General features: G+C 53.8%; 1 long non-coding RNA gene across 1 annotated transcript; it reads right to left on the reverse strand.

Moving 5' to 3' along the window:
- Positions 1-14,997: 14,997 nt before the first annotated feature.
- LOC139835292 (uncharacterized) lies at positions 14,998-15,764 on the reverse strand. Its single transcript, XR_011751084.1, has 3 exons — positions 15,696-15,764; positions 15,488-15,568; positions 14,998-15,389 (listed from the first exon to the last, which is right to left on the reverse strand). It is a non-coding gene; the product is annotated as an uncharacterized lncRNA (long non-coding RNA).
- Between the last annotated feature and the right edge of the window lie 2,925 nt (positions 15,765-18,689).

Here is an 18,689-nt window from a genome sequence, read left to right on the forward strand (position 1 = left end):
GTGCCGAGCTCACCCCATGTGGGAGTACTGGGACAGAACGACCGCACCCGGTCGACGGCGACCGAGTGGGACGAGGGCGAGTACCGGAAGGCGCTCGCTAAGATCACCACCGCCACCTTTACTTCCTTCGAGGACGGCTTGCAGCGCTACCCCGTAGACACCCATGCGCCTCTGGTAATGCTTCGCATGGCGACTTCGCACGGCTTAGCCGCGCTTCTTCCTTTCTGACTTGTTCCTTTGATTCGATTGCAGCGTTGGCGGAAGATCGCGGACCACCTCCCTCCTCTCGCCGGAAAGGAACCACCGGAGATGACCGAAGGCGAGGAGGAAGAGGTCGACGAGGAGGAGGAGCGCACCGAGTCGGACTCGGAGGCGCGGGACTTCATCGGACTCCCGCGCGGGTCGAAGAGGGGTGCCGAGTCCTCGTCCCAGGGCGCGGCTGAAGAGGAGGCGACCTCCCGTCCGGAGGACAAGGCGGAGCCCTCCAAGGAAGGGGCCGAGCCGCTATCGAAGCGGCGCGCCCACTCTCTGGAAGGCTCCGTGAGGCTTCAGCGCCCCTTGCAGGACGCGATTGATGCGGGGGCTCGGGCCGGTCCGGGCGTAGCGATTCCCACGGTGAAGTAAGTATTTCTTGTCGAATTTATCCTTCCTGCGATCGGACCGAGTGTCGACTCACCTCGCCTCTCGTAGGTCCAAGAAGAAGACCTTGGCGAAGCCGCCCGCGGCCGGGGTGGCGGCCACGAGGGCGGCCGAGGCAAAGAAGAAAGCCGCGGAGAGGAAGGCGGCGCCGTCCGACCTTGGGGGTGCGGGGTCGGCTCCAGAAGAGCCCGCCGCCGGGAGTCAAGCGGAGAAGGAGAGCACTAGCCACGTCGAGCCCACCGCCAACGTTTTTCCTCTACCCAGCATGGCTCGCGGGGGCATGGCGAGTGCGGCGACGGGTCCGGACGTTGCTCCGCGTGGTGGAGGAGGAGTCGACCGACATTGGATCGACCGAGGGGCGTAAGGCACCCGAAGTTGAAGAGGACATCGTCGAGGAGGGCGGTCTGTCGGAGCCACCGAAAGAGCGCCGGTCCAAGGCCGCCGGGGACCGCGCCCCGCCCGATGACACCGACACGCGGACGGGCGAGGTTCCGTCGGCGAGGCGGTGATGCGAGCGGACGGGGCGACCGAGTCGCGTCATCCGCCGCCGTCTTCATTGACCTTCACCGAGCTCCACACGGCGCTTGGCGAGGCGCATGTGGTAAGTGTCGCTGAACACGTGGCCTAGTCACCCCCGGTCCCCGAGGGTCGACTTGGTCCGAAAGGGCGAGTCGAGTCTCTATTTGCTTTTTGTTTGTTGACCTTGGCATTTTTGTTTGGTTTCCGTAGGCGGAGATTAAGCGGCTGACCGCGCTTGTGGAGGAGGCGGCGCGGAAGAACCGGAAGCTGATTGCCCTGGGCGATAAGTCATGCCCACGCGGCGTCCTCATTCAGTGTCACTGGCCCGGGCGTTCGTTCTCACCGTTTCCTTTTCTTGTAGCAGAGGCGCAGGCAAAGGCTCTTGCCGAGGCTCGGGAAGGGTTCGTCAAGGAGTCCTTCTACCGTGAAGCCGAGTTCCGGGCGCAGCAGGCCGAAGAGGCCCGGAAAAGGGCGAAAGCGGAGGTGGCGGAATTGACGAAGGTCCTGGAGCGTAAGGGCCGGGAGCTGGAGGACGTCATCACCGAATACAAGGTGAAGCCGGAGGCCGCGACTGATGCGCGGGACTCTGCACGTGGGGCTGCCGCGTCTCTGCGGGAGGAGGTGGCGGCCTTGAAGCAGCAGCACGCCAAAGAACTTGCTGCGGAGAAGGAGGCGTCCGAGGGCATCGTCCTGGCGGTGCAGGCCGAGAAGACCAACTTCGAGGCTTTCGTCAGGGAGATGTCGCGGCAGATTCCTGGTAAGTTCTTGTTGTCGGAGGTCTTGGTTTATTTGCCGGGGTTTGAGTATCTGAACACGGCGAGTCGGCCTCGGGGGTCAGTCCCCGAGCGTGGCGAGTTGGCCTCGGGGGCCAGTCCCGAGCGTGGCGAGTCGGTCTCGGGGGCCAGTCCCCGAGCGTGGCGAGTCGGCCTCGGGGGCCAGTCCCCGAGCGTGGCGAGTCGGCCTCGGGGGCCAGTCCCCGAGCGTGGCGAGTCGGCGTTGAAGGGGAAGTTCTCATTTTTCCCTTTTCCTTGTGTTGTTGACTGCAGGTACGTGCGACTTCGTGGAGACGGCGACTCCACGGGAATGCCTGTCGACCGCGACCGCGCGTATCATCGCCTGCGCGGGGAGATACTTGCCGCGCTCCGCACCGAGCCCGCGGGAGGTGATTCCGCGGGACACGCCATCCGTCTTCAAGGCCGTGTCCAACATTCCGGCTGTTGTTGACTGGCTTCGTCGCTCTTCCTGCCGCGTTGGCATTACCATGGCTCTGAGCATGGTGCTGGCGCATTATTCTGAAGGGTTCGACGTGGAGGAGGTCACCGCTGGCTTCCCCTCGGAGACTGGGGAGTTCGATGTTGCCGAAGTGCTGCGGCTGATGGATGCGGTGCGCCCCTTCGCCGACCGAGTACTGGCGACCGCGGACTTGGAGACTCATATCCCCAGCCAAGCGGCTCCTGGTGACGCGGAGAAGGAGCCGGGCCCGGTGGACTACCCCGCGGAGCGCCTCTTCCATGCTGCTGCCGCCGGCTCGCTGTCTACATATCCGGTCGTGGTGTACACGCCGAAATTTCGTCACGGCGATGACGGCGTCGAGCCCGTCGTGAGAGGGGCTCCGGGGTCGTCCTCGTAGTTTCCTGAGTACTGTGTAAGAAGTAGCTAGATTTCTCCGCGAGCGGGTGTTAGTTGTAAATAGAATGATGACTTTTGCTTAAATGTGATTCGGTGGTTGCTTTTGCATTATTTGAGACGGCGATGCATTGGAGTTGGTTCCGACTATCCATGGCCTTCGGTGTCGGTCGCCTTGCGACCCCAATGAAGGCTATCGACTTGACTGTTTTCCTTTTCGAGCTGGGCGTCCCCAGTCGCAGTACGTAGTCATTATGGTACGAATAGCAGCCTCATGGGTGGAGTAGTGGTGTGGTGTAGTTTGCGCTGTTCGGATGTAGCGCGCCACTCGTCGTGGCTCGGTGAGCCAGTCGCTAGGCGACTCCAAAGGGGATCATTGCGGGCGTATTTTCCTTGGCGAGCCGCGGGTCCGTTTTGCGGGGTCCCTAGTCGAAGTACTTAGCCACGCAATTCGCCAACCTAAGGTAGAGGAGGGCATTGGTGTGCTTTATAACGTAGCACAAGGCGGTCGCCGAGGCCCGTGGGGCTGGCCGAGCGTGCGGCCCTGCTGTGGGTTCCAGTCGCCGTTTTCACCCGATGGCGTGAGAGATGGTGGGTGACCGGGCCTCGGTGTTGCGCCTGGTCACGCCGCCATCCCGTGTTAGCCCGGCTACTTGGCCGATCGTGGACTTCTCTCTTCCAGCGGCGGCGACCGGAGGTCTCTCGGTTCCTAGTCGCTTGTCGCGGCGACTAGCCGGTATGTAGCGGGGTGAGTGTTGTCGATATTTGGCGGGTGAAGGGGAGGTTGTCGGAGCTTGAGATCAAAAAATGGTCGGCGATTTATATTACCCTCTGAATTTTCGGATTACAATTTTCCCTTAGGTATAGAACCGCCGGAGGAGGTTGATGTTCCAGGGCGCTCCACCTCTTTAGTGAGCGGCTCGCCTTTGTCGTCCTTGCGGACGTCGATGAGGTAGTAGGAGTCGTTGCCGAGTACGCGGCTGACGGCGAATGGTCCTTCCTGTGGCGGGGACAGCTTGTGCATCCCTTTCTTGTCCTGGATTAGCCGGAGTACCAGATCGCCGACTTGGAAGGAGCGACTCCGAACGCGGCGACTGTGGTAGCGACGGAGGTCCCGCTTGGTAAATGGCGGTTACGGAGAGTGCGAGGTCTCGGCCTCGTCGAGGAGATCGATGTCATCTTGGCGAGCTCGCTCGTTGTCTTCTTCGGCGTAATTGGCGACCCGAGGTGAGTCGTAGGCGATGTCCGTGGGCATGACGGCCGGCGCCATATACCAGGAAGAAAGGCGTGAAGCCGGTTGACCTGTTAGGCGTTGTGCGGATGCCCCATAGTGCGAAGAGAGCTCCTCTGCCCAGCAGCCGGCTGCGCGCTCTAGGGGCACGACCAGGCGTGGTTTGAGTCCGTGTCGGATGCTCTGGTTTGCCCTTTCTGCTTGGCCGTTCGACTCGGGGTGGGCGACTGAGGCGAGATCGAGTCGGATGCCCTTTTCTTCGCAAAGTCAGCCATCTCCCCTTTGGCGAAGTTGGTGCCGTTGTCGGTTATGATACTGTGAGGGTAGCCGTACCGATAGATGAGCTCGCGTAGGAACTTTGTGGCCGTCTTCCCGTCGCACTTCTTTATGGGCTTTGCTTCTACCCATTTGGTGAACTTGTCCACCGCTACCAGGAGGTGAGTATATCCGCCGGGGGCCGTTTTGAATTTTCCCACCATGTCCATGCCCCATACGGCGAAGGGCCAGGTGAGGGGGTGGTCTTCAATGCCGATCCTGGCATGTGCGGCGCTTGCATGCTTTTGGCACCCGGCGCATGAACGGACGAGGGCGATTGCGTCTTCGTGGGCTGTTGGCCAGTAGAAGCCGTGGACGAAAGGCCTTGGCGACGATTGACCGCGCGCTGCGTGGTGGCCGCAGTCCCTGCGTGGATGTCGCGCAGAATGTTGCGCCCTTCCGCCGTGGTGACGCATCGTTGGAACACTCCCGAGACACTGCGCTTGTATAGCTCATTGTTGATGATGGTGAAGGACTTGCATCTGCGCACGATGGCGCGTGCTTTGGTTTCATCCATCGGCAGTGCCTGGCTCTCGAGGTAGCTTATGTATGGCTCGGTCCAATCGGTGCTGTCGACGGCGAGTGCGACTAAGGCGGAGTCGGGAGCAGGTGGCTCGGCAATGTCCAGCTCGCGCGGTGCGCGCACCGAGGGGTGGCTGAGGATGTCCAGGACGACGCCCGGAGGAGGTTGAAGTCGCTTGGACCCGATTCTGGCTAGCGCGTCGGCTTCTTCGTTCTTGCGCCTGTCAACCCACTCGACGACGTGACCGGCGAAGCTAGCGCCGGCTTGGTCGACGCGCGTTTGTATGCGATCATGTTGGCGTCTGTGGCGTCGCAGGTGCCGGAAGTTTGGCTGGCGACTAGGTCGGAATCGCCGAGGCAGCGCAGCCGTGTTGCGCCCATCTCTTTTGCGACTCGCATGCCGTGCAGGAGCGCCTCGTACTCGGCCATGTTGTTGGTGCATGGCTCGAATCTGAGTTGCAGGACGTACTTCACTGTGTCGCCCTTTGGTGATGTGAGGACGACTCCCGCGCCTGCTCCTTCGAGGTTTTTAGAACCGTCGAAGTGCAACGTCCAATGTTTGAGGTCCGCGGGGGAGCTTGGCTGCTGGGCCTCTTCCCATTCTGCGAGGAAGTCGGCGAGTGCTTGAGATTTGATGGCGTGGCGTGACTCGTAGGTGATGTTGTGGACGCCTTGAGCTCGACTGCCCACTTGGCGATCCGACCGATTGCGTCGCGGTTGCGGATGATGTCGGCGAGTGGTGTTGAGGCGACTACCTTGATGGGGTGCTCGTGGAAGTAAGGGGCCGGTCGCCGGCTGGGCCCCGAGGACGGCGTACACCAGCTTCTCGGTAGTGTGGATACCGTTGCTTGGATTCGATTAAGGCTTCGCTGATGTAGTAGACCGGGCGTTGTACCGCTTGCTCCCTTCCTTCCTCCTTCCGTTCGACGACCATGACTGCACTTATAAGCGCGGTTCGACGCGGCGACGTATAGGAGCATGGTTTCTTTTGGGAGCGGGGCCGGGAGTATAGGGGCATTCGAGAGGGCGTCTTTGAGTTCCTCTAGGGCCCGCTGCGCCTCGTCTGTCCACCGGAATGATTCCGACTTCTTGAGCAAGCGGTATAGTGGCATGGCCTTGTCTCCGAGCCGGGGTATGAAGCGGCGAGGGCGGCGACTCGACCGGCGAGTTTTTGCGCGTCGACTAGGCATGCTGGCTGCTTGGTGCGCATGACCGCCGATGTCTTCTCCGGGTTAGGTTCGATGCCTCGCTTGGAGACGACGTAGCCTAGCAGCTGTCCCGATGGAACCCCGAAGGTGCACTTCAAAGGGTTGAGCTTGATCTTGTACCGCCGTAAGTTGGCGAATGTTTCGGCGAGGTCGCCGACGAGGTCGGTCTGTCGAGTCGATTTGACCACCACATCGTCGATGTAGACATGCACGTTGCGGCCGATCCGGCTTTCTAAGCAGCTGTTCATGCACCGCTGGTACGTTGCTCCGGCGTTCTTGAGGCCGAAGGTCATGGACGTGTAGCGTAGGCGCCTAGGGGTGTGATGAATGCAGTCTTCTCTTGGTCTTCCTTGGCCATCTTTATTTGATTGTACCCGGAGTATGCATCAAGGAAGCATAGCGACTGACCCGGCGACCGCGTCGATAATCTGGTCGATTCGCGGTAGGACGAATGGGTCCTTGGGGCACGCGCTGTTGAGGCTTGTGTAATCGATACACATTCGCCACGTCTTGTTCTTCTTTTTTAGCACTAGGACTGGGTTTGCCAGCCATTTCGGTGCTTGATTTCTATGATGAAGCCGGCAGCGAGCAGCCGGTTTACTTCTTCGGCGATTGCGCGTCGTCGTTCTTCTCCCACAGGCGCATTGCCTGCCTAACGGGTCGCGCGGTGGGATCGACATGTAATTTGTGCTCAGCAAGTTCTCTCGGGACACCTGGCATGTCGTATGGTTTCCATGCAAAGATATCTCGATTCTCACGGAGGAACTTGATGAGCGCTTTCCTATTGGGCGGACAGGCCCGTCCCAATGGTAACTTGCCTACTTGGATCGTTTTCTACAAGATCTACTTGGCGGGTGCCTGCTGCGGCCTTGAAGGTTGCTGCGGACGAGTCGAGCTCGGTTGGCTTCTCCAGGATGGCGGGGTCGTTGCGGTCGGCGGGTACGTGGCGAGCTCGGCGGAGTTGTCTTGTTCGTCGGCGATGACGGCGTCGGCGAGCTTGGCGCTGTCGTCCTCACATTCCAATGCCATCTCCGGGTCGCCATGGACGGTGATGACGCCTCGAGGCCCTGGCATCTTCATCATGTTGTACGCGTAGTGTGGGGTCGCCATGAAGCGGGCGAACGCTTGTCGGCCGAGTACGCAATGGTAAGAGCTTTTGAAGTTCACCACCTCGAACGTTATCCGCTCGGTACGGTAGTTCACGGGTGTGCCGAAGGTGACTGGCAGCGTCACCTTGCCGATCGGGAAGGCCTTCCGCCCGGGGACGATGCCGTGGAACGTGACCTTGGTGTTCTCAAGGCGTGAGCCCGGCAGGCCAAGCCGCTGGAAGGTGTCGTAGTACATGATGTTGATGGAGCTTCCCCCGTCCATCGTGGTTTTGGTAGCCGTAGTCGGCGACCTTGGGCCTGACGACTAGCGCCACTCGCCCGGGGTACTCGATGCGGGGGCGTGATCTTCGCGGCTCCAGGTGTAATGCTTTGCTCGGACCGGTTGAGCCACCGGTACGTCGGAAAGTATGACTGCGTGTACCGCCACTGCCCTTGCGAGGACCTTCCTGTCCCGCCTGTCGCCGACCCCGGTGAAGGTGTGGAGCGAGCCGGCGCTGCGACCGAAGCCCTCTCCCTTGTGCTGGTCTTGGTCCTTGGCGCGCTCCTTGTGCTGGTTGCCGCCGTCGTTTTCCTTGGCGCGGCGAGCTCTTTCTATCTGCCTGTGAGTAGCAATTTCCCGTCGTGTGGTTGGCGGGCTTGCCCTCCTTGCTGTGATAGATGCATGGTGCGTCTAGGAGGCTGCGGGCGTCGAAGCGCTTGGGCTGAGGCCGATCCTCCCGAGGTGGACGAGTGTCGCGCCGAAACGATTTTGGCTCGCGCTGCTCGTAATCGGTGGTAGCAACTAGCTCGTTGTGTCCTCCCTCTCCGCGGCGCTTGCCGTTGTTGGACCGGCCGGCGAAACGGTAGTCGCCACGCCGAGGCTCCGTGTGCGCAGGGCGGCGATTGCGTCGTTGACCGTACTCGTCGTCCGAGTCGACCGTAGGGTCTTCATCGGCGTAGCGGGTGGCGATGTCGAAGAGCTCGGAGATTGAGATATTGTCCCTGCCGACGCGACGGAGCTTGGCGCTTAGTGGTTCGCACCGGCAGCAGCGTCGGAAGCGATGATTGCCGTGTCCGTGCTGATGCCGCTGGAGGTCGTCCACATGTCCTGCCGCCGCTGCACCCACCGGCGGGTCGACTCGCGCGGGCCTTGGACGCAGCGATCTAGGTCTTCTATGGTTGTGGCACGGGTGTATGCGCTGGCGAAGTGCTGGATGAACGCGGCGCGGGCTTCTTCCCAGGAGTCGATGCTGTTGACGGTGAGGGTGTTGAACCAATGGCGATGGACGCCGTCCATCATGAGGGGCAGGTATCGCGCTGCGAGTAACTCGGAGTGGCCCTGGATCCCCATTGCCATGGCGTACGAGTCGATCCAGACAGTGGGGTCAATGCTTGTATCGTACTTCTCGATGTCGCGGGGTCCTTTGAACCCCACAGGTACGGCTCGCCTCTAATCATCGGCCCGAAGCAAGCGGGGCCGATTCGGGTGAACGCGCTCGGCGCGGGCTTCATCGGCGTGGCGGTCGTTCAATCGATTGCGCGCCCGCCATTCTTGGTCGTTGACGATGTGGGTTCGGGCGTCGACTGGCTGCCCGTTAGCGGCGACCATCACCCGCGCGGGCGCGGCTCGACTCGGTTGTTAGACGAGTGGGCCGCGCGCGTGCCGCGGCGGGCCGTTGTTGGCGTTGACGATTGCGCGGTTTGCCGCGTCGACGACGCCGCGCGGCGGCGGATGTGCGCGAATAGAGTCGCCCCTGCGAGTCGGCTGCGGCGTGCTGCTGCTCCAATGCCTTGGCTTCCAAAGCCGTGGCGTGGTGGACGAGGATCGCGCCGTCTCCGTTTCGGGATTCTTGCGAGGACGGCCTGCGCAGCTGCCACGTTGTCGGCTGGAGACGAGTGCAGTGGTAGGCCGTTGGCGTCGACCTCTGCCCGAGGAACTTCGGGTGGTGGTGGTGGGGGTGGCGGTGGTGCTCCGCGCGCTGTTCTATCTGCAGCAGCCCGACTTCCTTCCGGGATGTCAGGGTTTTGGACTCGGGCGACCCGGATTTCTCCGTCTGGGTCGTCGAAGTTAAGGCGTGCGCTGGGAAAGTCGCTCGCGCGGGCGCGCTCCATGCGCCGGCGGTTTCGCTGCTGACGATAGTGGGACACGGCCCTTACTTCATCTTGCTCGAGGCGGAATTTCTGCCTTTCGGCGAGCTCCATTTTCCTCTGCTCCTCGAGGGCCGCCCGGTGCGCCTCGATCTCGGTCGCGGTGGCGGTTGCGGGGAGGGGAGTGGTGAAGGCGTCGATCTCTCCTTCACCCCCTGCCATGAAGACTGCGGTCGGGTAGCGGTAACGCGGGGCCTCGACAGAGTCCGAGTCGTAATCGCTGCCGAAGAGGGAGAGGATGGAGTCGTCCTCGAAGCCACCTTCGAAGTCGCTCGGGTGGGAGACCAGGGAGATAGAGTCCTTGGTCGATGCTGTGGCGATGGAGCGGGCAGTCGGGGACGCAGCGGTGGATCCCGCAACCGACGTTGTAGCGATGATGTCGGTGAAGTCGGCGTCGATCGCAGCGATGATGGATTTGATGGCCGGGATGGTGTCGGCGGAATCGGCGACTGGAGCGGTGTCGGCGGAGTCGGTGGCTGCCGAGGCAACGGTGGAGTTAGCGGTCGGTGCCACGACCGCCGACTCGGCATCGTCTCCCAGGGTCGCCTCAGCCTCCGCGTATACCTCGCCGGTGACCGGGCGAGTAGCGGTGAGGAGCTGCCCGGGCGCGAAGGGGTCGTGTGAGCGACTGGGGCGAGGCTCAGAGGGATCGCTGACGCCGGCGAGCCCAACGAAGAGGTTGATGGAGCCGATCGGCACCATCCAGGCGTGTGTGAGAGGTGACGAGGCGGGCCGGTAGGTGCTTGGCTGGATGTGGAAGAAATTGCCGGTGGCGATCATCCTGCCGGAAGCAACCGGCCGCCGAACTGGCGAGTAGGGCCTCGCCGTAGCTCGAAGGCTTGATGTCCCATGCCCCACGGTGGGCGCCACTGTCGTGGATGTAACCACGGCAGATGCTACAGGGGGTAGCACTTCATTGATGCGAGGGGAAGGGAACATTGCCATCTACGGGTCGAGGTGCAAGAGACGCAAGGGTTTTACCCAGGTTCAGCCCCTCCGGAGAGTAAAAGGCCTACGTCCTGCTAGATCTCTATTGCTCAGTGGAGAATTACAATGGGGGGGCTCAGTCGGCGGCTACGCCGAGAGCTTACAGGGGGAGATTGGATCTCGAGTAAGGTGTCCTCTAGGGCCTAAGCTCGGGGGTTTATATAAGCACCCCCGGCCTAGGGTTACATGGAGATAACTCCGAATCATATCAGTTGCTACTAACCCGGGATCCGCTATCCCTCTCGCAAGTAATCTTCTTGTCCAGCCGTGTGGACCTCCTCCTTGGGATCACGGCCCAGTCGCCTTAGGGCCCAGTCGCTTAGGCGACTGGCGATCCACCCAAGCCTCTATCTTCATGGCGACTGGGACTGGCGACCCACCCCCTATGGGCATATCCCCATCACGCATCAATCATGATAGCAATAATCCTAGACCTACGGAAATTATCCTACGGAATGGGCTTACGGGCTGACGTGGTGGCTGACGTGGTGGCAACAATTGTGGAGCACGTACTGACCTGGTGTGCCTGGAGGTGGTTGTCCGTAATATTTTTTTGTAGGTTCCGTCCGTAGATGTAGCATTGCTCTCATGATAGTGTATCTGATAGAGCATTGCAAGGTACACTTCTATTCGTCCAAATTTGCTGTGGAAGGCGGGGAGAATGTTTTTTTTTTCTTTTTTTTCCGGCAAAACGGATATATTACTATCGAGAACATATAGCTAGTCTCTCCATGATAATGTCAATAGCCAGTCAAAATATCAAAATTGGACCAAGTATTCATGGATACAGTTCCTTCTCGTTCTTGTTTTGGCTTCCTTTTATTTCTGTTAGGTTTCATATCTAGCCTGCTCCAAATTGCACGTGAGAAAGACTTTGATGTTGTTGTTGTACTCGTGGATACAGTTGGATGGCTACACCATGGAGGATTTTCCCAGGAGAGTTCTACCAGAATTTCTGGGAGCTCATGAAGAACCCGTTAGAACTTTTTAGCGTTCTACACACCGGATAGTTAGACCTATTTCACCTAAATTTTAATGAGATAATCTTCTTGTGAAAGCTTAATAAAGCAGAAAAGATCTAACAATATAGGCATGCATTGTCTTCTTTATGTCAGCTTTAAGATATTCATAAATACGGCAACAATTAGGCTTAATTCCGTGGTTGACCATGGTCTTTGTCCCACACATACTGCTTTTATGCAGCGTAGGAACATCCTAGATGAAGTTGTAACTCTGCATTTCATGAGCTACATCGCAAAAATTATATAGGGTAATATTAAAGATTGGTTTCGAAACGGATTATGATAAAGACAAGTGTTCCCTCCTTCAATATACACTCAAAATGAATAGTCTCTCTAAAGAGCGGTGCGCTTTAATCCATAATTTTGTTTTAAAAAAATGTGGCCATCAAACTCCATGATGCCGTTGGTGGATACTTCCATAAGAAAAATGATTAAGACAAGACAATCTATTATCAACCACTCTATTTAATATAGTGGCTATATATGTTTGCCATAATCATAGAGCGCTCTAAAAACGATTGCCAGACTGAAAGAGTAGTTCCACACCTGATGGATGATGGACTATCTATTCTTTAACATGTCAATGATATGATTCTATTTATGGAGCATGGTTTTGAAAATAAAGAAATCTGAAATTAATATTATTAACTTTCGAGCAGCTCTCAAGGCTTAAAATATATTACCAAAAAGCGAATTTATTGCTTCGGTGAGGCCTGAGATGGGGTTTCCCTTTATGCCAAACTATTTGGTTCTGGGGCAAGGCCACGACTTCCTATCATATATTTAGGCATGTTTATTCATGAAGGAGGCTCACAAACGTTGAATGATAACAAGTCGACGAAAGGCTGCACAAACGATTAAGTAGGCGGAAAGGAAAATTACTATTTCTATGCAAAATATTGGTTCTCATTAATTCAGTACCAAGTAACACGGTATTGTATATGATTTCCTTCTTCCTATTACCTAAAGAAGTTCTGCAACGATTGAATTATTTTCCATCAAGATCCTTTTGTAAGGATATGGTAAGAAAAGAAATATCAACTGCTAAATGCAATGTAGTTTGTCGCCCTAAATATAAAGGACAACCGGAGATTCATGACCTTGAGGTGAAGAATTGAGGCCTCCAAGGTAAATGGCTCTTCAAGCTTCTTACATAAGACGAGGTATGTCAAACCCTTCTAAAGACGAAATACATAGACTAAAGTATGGTGTCTCGTGTTTACTGGCAACTCGAGACTCACACTTATGGGGTGGCCTAATGGTGATGAAGAAATAATTCTTCACATATAGTTCGTTCTCAATTGAGGTGACTCAAAAATAAGGTTCTGGTAGAACCAGGGGCTAGGTAGTGATACACTCCAAGAACAATATATGTTTAGTTCTGTACAATATTATGCACCACAAAAGTTGTTATATGATTGCTAAGTTGTTCGGAACTTCACCTCTAAATGTGATGTTCAGAAGGGATCTTGTTGGTCCTAGGCTACCATCAGGTAGTGCTTTTTTAGGACGTCTAGCTTTGATCAACTTGACGCACTGGATTGATGAGTTTCGGTGGATTCCATGTACATAGATTTAATCCAGCTAGACGTGCCAAATCATAATAACAAAAAATATGGAAAATGAAGATTTAGCTAAAGACCAAGGTTTCGTGTGGTATCTTCGTAGAGGTGTAATCATCACTAAAGACAACCTTACGAAACGCGATTTGCATGGAAGTATGAAGAATGTCTTCTGTCACAATGATGAGACTATCAACACTTATTTTTCCAATGCAAATTTGCTAGATTTATATGAATAATCATTCAAAATTTTAAATAAGTTCTACTTTATACCCACCATATAGCACTGCAAATATATTCGGCATTTGGATAAATGTGTAGATCATCGTTTTAAAATAATAATTAGGGAGAGAGTGTTTGTCGTTATTTGGTCACTATAGTTATATAGAATTGGCAAGGTTTTTAACTATAAATAATCTTCTAATGCAACTTATCTACTGGTCCATAGCTACGCTACATTCATGATCGTCTCTTTGGCGTGTGGAGAACCGTGACCTATTTATAAAGGTGTCTACATGGTTAAAAACTGGTTGAAGGACACAACGAGAAATATTTTTATGCAACATGAATGATAGCGCAGTATACGGATTGTTCCTAGGCGCATATGTTGTTTCTAATGATTACTTGTATTGTGCCTTTTTGTTTTTTAAATATATTTTCCTATATTTTGTCTTTTATTATATTTTCACTCTCCTATTTCTATTTGGGTGGCTGTGTACATCGTACATGTGCATATGTCGGGTGTAATGCTTAAACTTTTTAAGTAATAAAGCGTCCTTTAACAAAAAGTTAAAACATAAAAAATACACACAACAAACAAAGCATAACACTACAAGAAAAGTTCTGATAGACAACGTCTCAAAATCGTCCGCTAAGGGGTATTTTTCGTCGCCTATGGGCCTAACCCGACGATATGGGTTCTGTTGTGGAAACTGCGTCAGGCAAAGTCCTACGACGTTTTTTTTTGGTCCGTCGCGCTTGGGCGCCCTTCCGCCACGGAAAATCGGACCGTTGCACAAGTGTTTCCGGGAGCCCGTTGACTGCTGACGTCATGCAAACTGACACGTGGCAGACGCCGTTAACTGGCAGTTAACGGCGTTAACCGGCTGAAACCCCGTGGTAGATGGTAGGCCCACACGAGGCCTGCCACGTCTTAAGCGGGCCGGCCCATTAAGTTTGCGGGCCGGGCCAGCTGACTTAGTTTGCCCGGTCAACTATATAGCTGGGCTGGTCCATTAGTTACGTGGGCCGGGCCTAACCTCTAAGGTTGACTGGTCAAAACATTAATGGGCCGGCCCACTAAGCATGTGGGCCGGGCCGAATGCACTCGTTTGACCGGTCAACAGGCAAAAGGGCCGGCCCACAAGACACGTGGGACCCACTTTCCTGTTATCGGGTCGGCCCATTTACCTAGTGGGGTCCACCTTAAAACAACTGGGCCGGCCCAAGAAGTTATTGGGCCGGCCCAATTAGCATGTGGGTCCCACTTTCCTGCTATCAGGCCGACCCATTTAGTACGTGGGGTCCACAATAGATCAAATGGGCTGGCCCAACAAGAAAGTGGGCCGGGCCAAAAACACAGGTGGGCCCCACTTTCCTGTTAAAGGGCCGGCCCATTTATTATGTGGGGTCCACCATACAGCAAGTGGGCTGGCCCAACAAGATAGTGGGCCGGGCCAAAAACACAGGTGGGTCCCAATTTCCAGTTAAAGGGCCGGCCATTTAGTATGTGGGGTCCACCATATAGAAATTGGGCTGGCCCAACAAGATAGTGGGCCGGGCCAAAAACACAGGTGGGTCCCACTTTCCTGTTAAAGGGCGGGCCCATTTAGTATGTGGGGTCCACCATATAGCAGTGGGCCCAAAGAAGATAGTGGGCCCAGCCAAAAACACAGGTGGGTCCCACTTTCCTGTTGAAGGGCCGGCCCATTTAGTATGTTGGGTCCACAATATAGCAAGTGGGCTGGCCCAACAAGATAGTGGGCCGGCCCAATAAGCTGGTGGGGCCCACTTCCCTGTTAACGGGCTGGCCCAATAAGTAGGTGGGCCGACCCAAAATGAAAGTGGGTCCCACACTACTGTAAGTGGGCCGGCCCAATCAGTTGTAGGGCCCTGGTTGTTTGACTAGTCAACTTGCATTAAATTTCATGAGCCTAAAATCTGGTATCAATGATACACACAATTACATACACAAATAAAATAACTAGGAAAATTACAAGGCAATTAATGTGCCCAAATAAAAAAATCACATAGAATCATTGAGGACTTCTATTAGCATCATCAATAACACGTTGACATTTGGCAATCGCCTTGATTGAATCTTGTGTACTCTTGGTCAACATATCAGCTACAGATCTTAAAGCAGCAATACCATGTCTTTTATAAAGTACATCCTTGAGATATTTACTGTTTGATGAAAGGAATGGTCTAGGTTGACGGCTATGAGAGGATGCATCAGAAGAAAGATCAGAACTTTTTGTGGGCCTCTCTTCTGATGAAGATTGCTTCATCACAACTGCATTCTGATAATAATGCAAAAAGAGTTAAACGATGAACTATGCAAACATGTATTAAGCATTGTCGATATGAGATAGTCACAAGTACTAAGCACAGTACTTACATTATATCGTTGCATAGGCTCACCCAGGAACCTTTTTTGCGCTCTATCTTCTACTAAGGACTTCTTCATTACACCTGCATTCTAGTAATATTGCAACATAGTTACAACAGTGAACTATTCAAACATTTATTATGCAATGTAGATATAAGATAATAACAAGTTGCATAAATAAGACAATGTATGGAACTTGTACTAAGCACAGACTTACATCATAATGTTGCACAGGGTCGCTTTGGCGACTATCTTCTAATGATGACTGCTTCATTAAAACTGCATTCAGGTAATATTGCAAATATAGTTACAACAATTAACTATTCAAACATGTATTACGCAATGTAGAGATCAGATAACAAAGATGTAGCGTAAATAAGCACAAGATAAGATAAGATGCATGTACTAAGCACATACCGGCTCGCCGCAGTCCTTCTCTTGCGTGCACTAGTCGTGGTCGACATGCCTGTCATTTTAGGTTCAGCCATCAAGTGAAATGCTAATCCTCCTGCTCCATTGTCCTTAATCTGTGTTTAGATATCACATTTAAGACCAAGTCAGCAGGTTTCAAATAACAAAAAACTTGAGCTGCCAAATGAATAAGCCAATATTTACCAGATATCAGATTAAAACCAACTAGATGTTGCTTTTCATGAGATACGAATTTCAGACATTCAGATTTAGAGTAGGGTAATGCCAAGGTTTTCCACATAAAGTAACCGGCATTAAGAATAACCAAATGTCGTTCAAATCACCTTCGCAGCTTGCTCCAAGACAAGCATATCAAATAGGCAGAAACATAGTAAAGCATGAATGGCATTGCTATGGCAGGGTTCCAAGTGTTAATCTCTTACATAAGGAACAATGCATATAGGTTATAGATAATGACGGAAGTAAACTGCCAAAATTACCAACCAAGAACTCAGATTCCAACCTTCCCTAGCGTCCCCGTTGTTAATGTTGGATATTCTAATAAGTGGTTCGCATGATCAATCCCTAGGAAAAATAACATTGAGAGGTTAGTCTACGATAATACAAAGACCAGACATGCACGCAACAATAACTATACAAGCTGTGCGACAAGAGCATTCATGGAAAAAAATAGCTATAAGCTAAAGACGAGGTATAAGAGCAAGCAGATTGGAAATGCACATAGCATGATTATAAAAGCAGTGTGAGAATAGCAGGCACGAGAAAACAGCTAGCGGCTAGCGGTGAGCTAATGACGTGGTATAAGAACAACCAGATTGGAAATGCCCATAGCATGACTATAAAAGGAATAGCATGCCGTACAAAAACAAGCTTGGCAGCAAATGAATGGGTATAAGGCTATAAGTATGTGGATGCACACAGTGTCGATAGAATGAACAGGATGGTAGCGACCGGATAATGCTTTTGTACTGTACAATATTTAAACGAACTTCATGCGAAGTAACACATCAAGAAAGTTAATGGCATATGAGATCTGCAAATAACTACACAAAACATGGCTAAAGAAATACCGCGATCTAACGAGCCAGCGTAGTAACCAAGCTGGGGCAGGGTGGACGGGGGCGGCAACTTGCATTCCAGCGGCGGCGAACGCGGGAGACGATGAGTCGACCCTGTTTTAGTAGAAGCGGGCGTTAGTGAAGCAGATCTGGTTGGCTGGCAAGGGATTCGGTGAAGTTGATACAGCCGGTGCGCCGAGCTAGTCGGTGGAATAGATCGGCTTCTGTGGAGGGGGGCCGCGGTGAAGTAGACCCGGTTCCGTTGGAGAGGATCCGGTGCGTCGACAGGAAAGGCGTTGATTGCTATGCTGTGGATGAGGTCGGCGGTGAAGCAGATCCGTCGGTGGCGAGGTCGGCGTTGAAGCAGATTCGTCGGTGGCGAGGTCGGCGGTGAAGCATATCCGTCGGTGGCGAGGGCGGCGGGGGAGCGGATCAGGTGGGTGGACAGCCAACACGATAAGGCTACGCTGTGGAGGAGTATGCCGGCGGCGAAGCAGATCTAGTACTGTAGAGAGTCAGAGCTTTGGCGTGTGAGAGTATTTTTGAGCTAATGGGGCGAATGGTTGGTGGGTGGGTGTGGGCCTGTGGGGAGGGTTCGGGATCTAGGCAAGATATTTCATTGTTACCGAATGAGCCCTCCATGGTCGGTGGGTTGTAACTTCCGGACCAGGGTTAAAAGGGTAAAACTGGTCACGGGATTTTCGAATGGATTCGGCGGGATGATTTGGCGCGGGGCCGAAATTTTCAGTTTCAAGCTACGAGCAGAACGACAAAAATAATGTTCTTCCCCAGGGAGCTCTCCTCTTCTCTTTCTCTCTCGAGTCTCTCTCACTCCCCCGGCTCCTCTCCCCCTTCTCTCCGGCGGCCTCGCCGACCGGAGACGAGGCCGACTTCTCTCTGTATATCGTACACCCTCCGAACTAAATTAATTGATTCATCTTTCCTTAGACGTGTATGTATCTAGAGTAAAAACATCTGTGGATACATCCATATTTAGATAAGCAAAGTTGAGTCAGCTAATTTGGATCCGAGGGAGTTAGTGTTGTTGTAAGCTTAGATCCAGTGTTTCCCATGAGCAGAATGGCGCAATGGAGTCGGGGATCTCGTCATCGGCTTCGTATCTGGCCTATGGTGAATCTGCGGATCAGATCCGGCGGCTCTTGCCGGCCAAACCCCGATCTGGTGCCATCAAGGTGATGGCGCTAACGGTGAGGCTTGCTTTGGTCAGTGCTTCAGATCTGGCCAACGGGGAAGTCAAGCTGCTAACGTTCACAAGCTCGGGGCATACGATGGCGTCATCCGTCTTGCCCGTGAACATCTTGGCCTTTCAGCGGCCCTTCTCAGAGCCAATATGCCGTTGCTGAGGCCATTCTTCTCCTTCGTCCTGGCGACTACCGGCGACACCGTCCCAAGTGGTGCGTCCCCGGCGACGGAGTTGCTGGAAAGGATGCGGAGCAGAGATCTGATGTGCGGTCCAGAAGGACTCGATTGATTTTCTTCTATATGTTTTGGGGTCCTTTTTGTAAAGTTGCAGGTCCTATTAGTTATTGTCTAGTTCTTTTGGACCTCTATGTAATTTTTTGGACTAGTTTCCATTTGCAACGATAAACTTGAATTTTGACAAGTTCACGGGAAAAAAAATTCTTTGCACATATGGCCTATCATGTATGAACATTCTTAAGATTTAAACTACTATATGTAATGTCCAGCACTTGCGCAAG

This window comes from Lolium perenne, chromosome 2, assembly GCF_019359855.2.
Source record: "Lolium perenne isolate Kyuss_39 chromosome 2, Kyuss_2.0, whole genome shotgun sequence".
Lineage (NCBI taxonomy): Eukaryota > Viridiplantae > Streptophyta > Magnoliopsida > Poales > Poaceae > Lolium > Lolium perenne.